We start from the raw sequence: 9497 nt of genomic DNA on the forward strand, positions 1-9497 counted from the left end.
TTGTTATACTTGAAACCTTCATGTTTTCTGGGACTCTCCCCCCTCTTGATGGGTTGGATGTCCTTTCAACTTCAATTGTGAAATTCCTACATTTATTTTTATTTCCAGTAGATTTATAAAACACTCCTCCACATGAGCAGTAGGAGAAGTAATAGTGTATAAATATAAGTATAGTGAATAAATGAAGAGAAGTAATAGTGTATAAATATCTCTCATCAACAAAATGCCCATAGGTTTTCTTGATTCTGCTACATTAAGCATCTGTCATCACATCTAGATTTTGTGAAGACTGAAAATACTGCCATCACAGACAGGGCCACAATATGTGTCTGTTCTCACTTCCTAGTGAGAACATGAGAATTCCATTTGAAACCTCATGGTGGGTTAGGATTGGTCCACTTTCTTTTCCCAGTGTTCTTGGGCTCTATGGCACTGCCCAATAAACACACAAAGTAAGTGGCATTTGCAAACTTAAGTAGTTTTCTTGTGGCCACAATAATGCAAAGAAGAAATTAACTTTATATCTTATTGACTTCAACATTTTCAAAGAGCATCATGTTATCAAAATAAGAAAATTAAGGAGGCCAGACACAGGTGACTCACGCCTGGAATCTTAGCTACACAGGAAGCTGAGATCTGAGGATCACTGTTCAAAACCAGCCTGGGCACAAAAGTCCATGAGACTCTTATTTCCAATTAACTGCCAAAACACCCAAAGCAGTTCTGTGGCTCAAATGTTAGCCTTGAGCTGAAGAACTCAGGGACAGCGCCTAGGCCCAGAGTTTAAGCCCCAAGACAAAAAAAGAAAAAAGAAAATTAAGGAGATACTCTGTATTACTTTTTCTGTATCACTTGTCCTGGATTTACTTCTTACTGAAACCTCTTTGAACTCCTACGAACATTTTATACTTACAGCACATCTCAGTTTGAAGGCATATATTGCGTATTTGATGTGCATTTGGTTTTATAAAATGTATAGTGGAAAAATACCACTGTCCCAAACAGACTTAAACACTTTGACACAGGCACAGAAGGGCCAGGGGACATGTTCAGTCAAAGCTCTCTTTCTATAGATCCAACCGCAGCACCCCAGAACATAAACCTGCACTGTTTCACAGTGACACCTCCTCCTCTCCAGCTTTCCTTCAGTAGTGCCGGGTTATACATACCTGCTCCAGACAAAAAGGGACATTTGGCCATGGCTACTACCACACCTCCACATTGTCCCTTTCAGAATCTCTGCCTTTTGTGCTATTTTCCTGTCATCAGTGGTAGAAATTGGTATCTTTCTTTTAATTACTCCAACATTGACACCAAACCAAAAGTCACAGCAGCGAACTGTCTATACTGTGTTACATTGAGAAGTATATACTGGGTTATTAAACTGATCACGAATTTGATTCTTTTTCCAACCCAGGAACAGCAGGAGAGGCTACATATAATTTCATACATTTTGTATCCCAGGGTGTCCTTCAATTCATTACATCTGGTGGTAAATTTAACAAGGCATGTTTTTATGAAGGGTAGATCGATTGGCCACCCTGTTGTAACCTGGGAATTCTGAAATTTTGAGTTGTCTTTACTCTTCCCTATCATCTCCCTGAGGGATGACCAAGATTTCCACATCTCTATCCTACTCGTCTCCTTAAAGAGTGAATTCTATTTGAGTGGAGGTAACTGATTTAATGAAAAAAATACAGATTTATATGCATTTCAATTCTAGCTCTAACATTTCTAGTCATCTGGTGTCTCATAAATTATTTGTCCTCTAAGATTTAGTTTCTCTGTCCATTACATTTTATCCAAAATTCTAAGATAGGAAGAAGGAATTACTGTGGTACTTTCAAAGTGGTGGTGGGTTTGAGTTTCTACTCTATATTACAACTCTGTATTGGTTGAGTTTATATTGTAAATTTTTGTTCAATAGGGCTGTACATTATTTCTGCCTGATAAAATATATCATTATAAACGTTAAAATCTATGGCCCTGTTCAACATCACATACTTTTTGCATCCAATACAACAATTTCATCCTTACATTCCCCATAAGTCACCAGACTTCTCAAATGCTCTTTGAGCTAGCATTATTATTTAGTGGTTTGTTCATTCATTAATGAGGTAAATAAAAATCTTTGAAATGTTTCACTCCTGGTTTATTATCTTCCAACAGTTCTACAAAGGGATTTCAATTTAGCATGTCCATTAATGTACACAAATATATCTTGATCAAAAAACATAATTTTTATCTTTGTGAAAATTATGCCTCATGAAGCATAAATGGCCTTTAACTTTGGGTTGAAAGATGATTTAATGAAGTGAAGTAATAATAATAATGACTGTTTATAATTCATTGACCAGCATTTTATCTAAAAAAATTCCATATCACATGTGCTAACCCATTTAATCCTCACAACCCTGTATTATAAACATTCTCCCCATGCCAGATGAGGTGGCTCAAGCCCATAATTGTAGCTACTCAGGAGGTTGAGAACTGAGGATCGCAATTCAAAGCCAGCCCAAACACTACAAAGTCCATGAGATGCTTATCTCCAATTACCACCAGAAAAAATCAGAAGTAGCACAGTTGCTTAAGGGGTAGGATGGTAGCCTTGAGCTGAAGAGCTCAGGGATAACACCCAGGCCCAGAGTTCAAGACCCATGACTGACCGAAAAAAAAAAAAAACTCCCTACTTTATAGACAATAAAACTGTGGTGTAAAATGGCTCTTTAATACTTTGACTCAAAGGCAAGAGAACTTGGCTTTTAAATAAATCATATCCAAGCCTGGAACTTCTCCATTCTAAAAATACTTCCTATGCATCCCTAAGATTCCTTATTGCTCCCTCTCTACAAATCAGAACTGGATAAACAGCTTTTCTATGAGGGATAACACCATAGTTACCTCCAGTCTCATCACTTGCCTAGTAATATGTGTCAAAATACTCAAGTTGTAGCAGATAGAGATATATTTACTCTGGCAATACATATTCCCATATTTTCCAGATGGTTAGATACAGATCAAGTCAGAAGAGCACTTTCCAAAATACTTTGCTACTAGAAAAGATACAGGAGCTGAAACAAAATTCCCCCAAATCCCCAAGTTTAAGACTCTGAGAACAAAGGGGTGAAGTTTATACCATAGACTCTTGTTTCCTGCTCTATCATGTCTGTGACTACACAGAGTGTGTGTTGCAAGGGTAGGGGAAGCTTGAACTCAGGACCTGGACACTGTCTCTTCACATTTTCCTTCAAGGCTTACACTTTAGCCACAGCTCTACCTCTAGTTTATTGGTAATTGATTAATGATAAAAGTCTCCCAGACTTTCCTGTCTGAGCTAACAGCGACTATCAGTCATCAGATCTCAACCTCCTGAGTAGCTAGGATTACAGGCCGGAGCTATCAGCACCAGCTCACAGCATATCTTCTTCTTAAGAGAGTAGAAACAGTCTGAATATAAATTTTCATGACATTTCAGGTAGGACCATATTGGTGCTAAACTCTGCTAAGCCATGTCCTGATAATCCAACTATGACTGCATTTGCCACTGCTACCCGTACCAAGCTGCTGGACCCTGGCAGCCAGTGGACCCTTACCTGGGGTCCAGCTTCCACTTAGAACTCAGGCCTCCCAGAGACAAGCATGTAGCACAGATTTGCTCCAGCATGAGAGCAAAAATAAATGGAAAAAGCAACTCTAAACTATGCCACTTGGGCACAGGATTGTTTTCAGCTGAAGGCAATTGAGGAAAGGCATATGTTTACAAAACAACTTTGCACTTCCCTGTTCACCTAAAAGTAGAATACAAGTTTTATAAAGGCACCCTCTCTTCTCTAACTTTCTCTCTTCTCTATCAGGAGCAGCCAATTCTTCACTAGCAACAACTCTGGAGCTTTATCAGAGATGGCACTAAAGTTGTTTACATACTAGGTAGCTCTTCTCTTCCAATATCTCCCCGTGTATTTACCCTCTCACGGGCCACCACTCCTGGGACCACAAAGTCTTTTTCCTTTATCTTCCATTTCTCTGAAAAGCGATCATTCTTCTCCTAATAAATGCAAGTTCATACCAACCCTTTTTGATACATGCACTTGAGGTGCCCATGCAGCTATAATGGATACGTTAAACGCGCCCTTTTCTCCTGTTAATCTTTTTGTCTGTCTAAATATCAGGGCTCCAATCACTAAGCTTATAAGGAGTGAAAGATCCTACACCCTTACCTGTGAGGTCTTCTAAGATGTTCTTTGATTTTTGTGAACATTAACACAGGAAATACAGGATTGACGCAGGGCTGTTTCTTTCAATCCCTGAGTGATCAGAGTTTGCAGATCAATGGAGAGATTCCTTTTACTCCTCATCCTTCTTTCTTCTATCAGTTTTCTCTTCTGCTCATGGCTTGGGGCCATCAGACAGGGACCCTCAATGCAGCTAGGACACACAGGCTCCTGGCTGCGCAGGGGCAGACTCCTGATTCTGGGAAGCGGGGCAAGGGTGGGAAGGTCCTGCCTTGCCAAGTAAGCAGCTGCGTCCATTTCTCAGCACAGCTGCTAGAAGCAGACACCTGATTATCGACTTCACCTAAGCTTTCCTGGTGGCGTATACTTGCTTTTGATGCTGGACTTGGCCAAAGCATGATTAGTGAGCTTGTGACATGGCTTTTAGAGTCAGACAGTCCAAATTTCAGATCCTAGCAGTACCCCATAGATGGCCCTTAAAAAACAGCCTGACTCCCCTGAAGCTTCTTTTCATCTGTAAATGAAGGCAAAATGCCCATTTGTAAACAAAATAAGTTATTTGTGTAAAGGTTTCATATATGTCATTCCTTTTCTTTTTCTGCTACTACCAAAAGGAATGAAATCAAATAATTTAGTCAACACAGAGGAACACAGCACTCACAAATATGTTTTCTTCCTCTCCTTTTGCTATGAGTAATCTGAATCACAGTCACTTTTGTAACAGAAGCTGTGGCAGGTAGCCACTTAGTAGTCAAGACTCACAGCACAGGTGCCCCTTCCTTGGTGAAGAGGAAAAGGGTAACAAAATTCTGAGACTCATAAGTTAAACCAATCAATGGTTGCACCTTGGTATCAAATGAAGGATATGGAAATATACTAACTTAGTATTACTCTGACTTAATTGGTCTAGGATAGGGTAAGTAGTTATTAAACCAAAGATGAGGCATGAGTATTCCTTTTTCAAGTTTCCACAATTGATTCAAGTGTGCCATGGCCAAGAGTCGATGGCTTCCAGTTGAAAAGACAGGTCCAGAGAAAACTTTGATTTTTACAGTCTCCTTTGAATGAATGCCCGTGTCAGAGATTGATTTAGAACATTAATATGTTTGTTTTCTGGAAACTGGCAATTAGTTCTAGCCAGCCATTATTAGAGGGAGTCTTGCTCTATTAATTTTTCTTACATCTTAAATTTTAAATTTGATCCAAAAGTTTCAACCACCTTCAGATCACTATATGAAGAAAATACAGCATGCTCACTGTAGGGAGTAGGCTAAGGTTAGGCCTTGGTAGTTGTACCCAGTTGAGGACATTTTATGCTTCTAATTTGTAATCTAGTTTTATTTTCCAGAGTTACATGCAGAGGTCCTAACAGCCAGTCAGCTGGGGAAGTGGGAGGGTTTGAAGGAAGGGTAGGGACAGCTAAAAGAACAAGAGCTGTTTCCTTAGGGGAAGAATTTTTCAGATAGCCACACTCTTTTATTCATTGCTATTAGCTCTCTGGCCAGAATAGCAACATCTAGGGAAAGAAGTAAGGATACTCCAGTTGCAGTAGGTTTCCTATGGTCTTTCCTGGAGGGATCTGTTAAATGAAAGTAATTGGTGATTTCTTGTGCATGCTGCCACCTTCTGGGAAAGAGATTTATTTCATCCCACTCTGGGCAACTCAGATGAGAAGGAAGTTGCTGGGCCTCCACCAAGGTCAAGTTCAAACCCCTGCCTCCCAAGTTTGATAATTTTACCCCACCTCCACACGTGATTACACTTTTTTCTTGAGGCCATACACTTCATTCACAATCAAACTGAAGTGGCTGCTCTGAGAAAATCATCTAGGAACTTCTGTCCTAGAAGAGTAGTGAGGAGGGATTGTCCCAAAGGCCCAGGGTAGACTAACCATGTCCTCCACTCAAGATCTTCCCTGCTCCTATTTCTAGTCCCTCCTAGACCTATCCCTAGTCATGAAAAATCAACAAACTGGCACCAGGAGTGTGGCCTAGTAGTAGAGTGCTTGCCTGGCATGCACAAAGTCCTGGGTTTGATTCCTCAGTACCACAGAAAAAGAAGGAAGTGGTGCTGTGGCTCAAATGGTAAAACACCAGCCTTTAGAAATCTTGAGGACAGTGTCCAGGCCTTGAGTTCAACTCTAGGACTGGCAAAAAAGAGAGAGAAATAGACAAACTATGCTTGAATAGCCAGAAGAATGATGGGGAGTCACGGGGTCAGAGAGGGGGAAAACCCTTGACTGCATCTTAAATGCATGTGGAGAGAGCTGTTGACGAATTACGTCCCTCAAAAAGTTTAAAGAGAGAGAAAAAGACTTGGGGATCCTAGAAGAGCTGAAGAAGGCTCCCTGGCAGAGGTGGCATCTGTTCTGAGCGTTGGGCTGCACCAGTATGAGCCAGGCAAGACACAGGGGAGAAGGCGGAAGACATCAGGCACAGGAGACAGATCCCTCCAGAGATGGGAGCGTGGGAGATGTCTGGAGCATCTGGAAGCAGAGAGCATGGTGGGAGGCTTTCTGAAGTTTGGAATGCATCCTTAGACAATAGGGAGGGAGCCTGTGGGGGCTTTAAGACAAGGTGTTGTAAATCAAGATATGCTAACTCAAAATCTATCTGGCAGAAATGGAGAGGATGAATTCAAGAAGGAAGAAACTGAGGAGGAAAAGGACAGGCACAGCCTCTTCTCATCTTCCTCCAGAAAGCATGCTGGTCACTGGTCACCTCTATAGCATCATGTTCATGCTGTCACCAGGAAGCATGTGAGGGCATTCTGGGGAAATCAGCCAGACCCCACACAGACTGTCAGGCTGTACAACTCACATTGCAGGGACAGTTGTCCTGTTCTCATGAATCAAACATTCAAGCAAGACACAATGGTTCTGCCAGCAGCTTTTCTGTGTTGAGACCTCCAGTGTCTTGATATACTCAAGCTCTAACATCACCCATGCTTGCTTTAAAGTGGCAAGTTCCACAGCAGACCTTCTGTTATCTGACGAGGTGTGAATTCGTTAACTTCTTCCAGGGGCAGCCAAAGTCACTAACAATGCTTACTCTGGTCTTATCATCTGAGCCAGCAGTGTGTGTGGGGGTGGGGGAGAGGGGTCGATGTATGAAGCTCTAAAAACCAATTGCACATTGGAATATGAGGAGAAATTATGACCAGGACTGGTTCCCTCAGAAATACATTTCAGATGATCTTGATCTCTGCTTTTATTTCCTTCTAGGTCTATGAAATTGTCCTTAAATGTGATGACTTAAAACCATGGAAATCTATTCTCTCCCTGTGCTAGAGTCCAACATCAGTTTCACTGGATAGAAATCAAAATGGGCTTCTAGTGACTGCCTGTATGCCTTGTCCTAAGGCTGCTTTACTCCAGCCTCTGCCTCTCTGGTCCCACTGCCTCTTCTTCCTTTCCTGTACTGCCAGGGTAGTGAATGAAATCTGCCATTAGCACTCTCAGAGGATGATATGTACAATTGACTTCAGGCCCCATCTTGATTATCCAATAATCTCTCCATCTCAAAATCCACAATTTAATCATAGTTTCCTATATATGATAATATTCAAAGCCACTTTGCCACATAAGGAAATATTCACACAGGTTCCAGGGATTTAAATGCTTGTGGGGGGGGGGGCAGGGTGATTTTTAGTCTACCATAAAGGGTTAAGGGAATTAAAGATTGCTTCAGATGGGAGTAGCATCCAATGAACAGCTTGTGGTTAAATAACTTTCTTTTTGTTTATTTATTTTTATTGTCAGGATAATGTATAGAGGGGTCACAGTTACATTTGTCAGGTAGTAGGTGCATTACTTCACACACAATGATACGCTTTCTCATGTTTTTGTCCCCGTTTCTCTCTTAAGTAACTTTCTTAAAGTCACACAGTTACATAGTAGGGGAGCCAAGTTTTGAAGAAAGTGAGCTGCCTCCTGACCTATTCAAAATGTGTTAACTTCCGTACATATTGTGATAGATGGCACTGAAATTTTTTACATGCTGTAGCTAAACATCCCATATTGTATTCAAACATCCCATAATTGTGTGTGTGTGTGTGTGTGTGTGTGTGTGTGTGTGTGTGTGTGTGTGTGTGTTAGCCATGGGGCTTAAACTCAGAGCCTAGACACTGTCCTTGCACTTTTGTGCCCAAGGCTGGAACTCTAGCACATGAACTGCTGCTCCACTTCTGGTTTGAGGAGGGTTTGGGGGGGGGAGGTTAGTTCTGCCTTCAAACAGAAATGCTCAAATCTCAGCTTTCTGAGTAGCTAGGATTCCAGGTGTAAGCCACCAATACCCAGCTAATAGTTTCCTTTAAAAAATTCCTTTTAGAGATTTCTAGGAGAACATGAAAGAAAGGAATTTCCAAGGAATTATATTCATAAAATTATCCATCCATTTCTGCTCCAGTATAGTTTAGAGATTTCACTAAAAATAAAATATGGGATTCCCTTTTTGGGAAGGGAAGAACTGGAGAAACAATATAGCAGAATTTTGCAGTGATCATGCAGTCTGTGCAGAAAATACTCTGTGCACACCTACTTAGAGTCTCAGTCCAGTTATTTATATGGACTTGCAGAGCACCCTTGTCTAATTTGCTGTTGCCCTTGCATCCACCTGCAGTGCTTATTCGTCCCTGTACCTGGGGACTAAAGCAGTCTGGATTAAAGAAGGGAGAATAGGACCAGTGCTTGGTGAAGAAGTCCCCAAACTACAGTCTCCCCCAAACTTTTACAGTGTGGATACTTCTACCTGTGTGTCTGTAGCAGTCCTGAGTTAACCTGCCACTAAGCTGCTACAAGATGAGGCCAGAGCACTGGGGACCAGGAACTGAAGAACCTGCAGTATGGAATATGAGCATCTGTTGAGTGTCAACAGCAATCTGGGGAGATGGAGAGAATGGGAAGAATTGGGACCAGAAGAGAGCTGTGAATGCTGGGAAGGTTGGCTCCTAGGGGGTCTCTTCTCCAGACACCAGGGAACAGAGTGACAAAAGAAGGCTCAGGATGGAATGATATTCAAAGGCTGATGTAGAGACTTTTGTATCAAAGCCAGAAGCATCCATTTCTTGCTAGTTTTCCATAGGACAGCACTAAGCGAAGCCAAAGGCTATAGATAACCCAAGAAGCTCCTGTCTCAGGCATCCGGTGGGCTTTGGAGCCTGCACTTATTTTTAAATCAGTGGCTGTCAACAGGCTCCATGCTAAAAATATGTCTGTCCTCTTCTGCATTTTACAGACTTGAAAATATTGAAGTTACAAGGGTATTT

This window comes from Megascapheus bottae, chromosome 4, assembly GCF_031878675.1.
Source record: "Megascapheus bottae isolate mThoBot1 chromosome 4, mThoBot2.hap1, whole genome shotgun sequence".
Taxonomy (NCBI): domain Eukaryota; kingdom Metazoa; phylum Chordata; class Mammalia; order Rodentia; family Geomyidae; genus Megascapheus; species Megascapheus bottae.